Source organism: Phyllostomus discolor, chromosome 1 (assembly GCF_004126475.2).
Source record: "Phyllostomus discolor isolate MPI-MPIP mPhyDis1 chromosome 1, mPhyDis1.pri.v3, whole genome shotgun sequence".
NCBI lineage: Eukaryota > Metazoa > Chordata > Mammalia > Chiroptera > Phyllostomidae > Phyllostomus > Phyllostomus discolor.
Genome location: NC_040903.2, coordinates 165,920,396 through 165,921,941, shown reverse-complemented (window position 1 = coordinate 165,921,941; position 1,546 = coordinate 165,920,396).

Here is a 1,546-nt window from a genome sequence, read left to right as displayed (position 1 = left end):
TGATTAGTATATGTAAGCAATGATGGAAACAGATGATCACCGTTAAGCAAACACTACAGTAATAACTATTGCAGGTGAGAACCACCAATGGATATTTATAAAATTAGTAGGCAACCCCCCCACATATCACCGAAAGTGCTTATACTGATGGAGGAGGACATTCTTGAATCTGGGCATCTTGTAAACCACTCTGAATCTTAGCTCTGTTTATGCAATGCTGGGATGTAAACAATTTTATCTCTACAAACCTATCTAAAACAAAACAAAACAAAACAAAACAAAATACCAGAAAATAAGAATCAAAATTTTTGAGCTGATGAAATAGAAAAAGTACCACAATATTCCAAACTGAGTTAAATTCCCTCAAATAAACACATATGAAGTAACAGTTCAAATAAGAAATTCAAAATTAATAACATAAATGGGTAATGAATAAAAAGAAATGAAATGATTGATTGGGCTCACTAAAGAAGGTAATAAAAAATGTCATATGGCTAAATTATAAGTGCCCAAGAGAAAATTGGTATAAATTAAAATCAAATGAGAGGTATTGAATAAAGCCAGCAAAAATAGCAAACAGAATAAAAATGAGATAAAGAAGTAAAATTTATCAGAAAGAAAGTGGTTGAAATGCAAATTGGGCAAAAGAGATCAAACTTATGTATACTTGGAATCCATAAAGCTGAAAAAAAAGCAAAATAACAAAACAATAAGACTACAAATTAAAGAAACTTCCCAGAAATAATAGACTTGCATCTGCATATTATAAGGACCTATAAGAAACTTTAGAAAATTCATTATGAGCAATCAACTCTAAGATATATCTTAGTAAAGCCACTAAACTTTAAAGACTCAGAAAAATTTTCAGGGTCCCCAGAACAAAAGATTAAGTAAGGAACTTATGAGAAAATGAAAACTCAGAGATTTCCCTTCTCCAAGTTCATGCAGGCAGTTAGCAATAAAGCCATTTGGGATCCATCTTCTTCACAGTAGTTCTCTCTGATTTTATGAAAAATTGATAAACTGTGATTTTTAAATTAAACTCGTAACCTGAGGTTCATGTCATCTAAGCATGTTGTGACAGATATACACATATATATATAAAACCACATTTTTTTTGACCAGTGCATTTCCTGATATTTGAAGCTTTTTCTGTGAATCGGTTGAAAAAGAAATGAACTGTTAATTTATCTTCAAGCCTCAAAAAATGTCATTGGAGAAAAACCTTATTAAAAATCCATCAACTTGACAGGAGGATATTTTATTTCTGAAAGCTCACTTGTCTGTGCTGGATGAACTTTGAGAATAGACACACTGAAAATATTTAAAGTTTGCCTTTTCTTTCCAAAGATGGCAGGTTTCCTCTGATTCAGTCTGGTTATATCTTCTGTGATAGGCTGATTGACATGCCTACTTATAAGTAAGAATTTTTATAGTTTTTCATTTTCAAGGGAAATTGGACCTGTTCCTCAGAGTGTGGGAATGTGCAAACATTTCCATCAGCCTCTCATATGGTTAGAAAATCCAGCTAAAATAAGGATCCTGC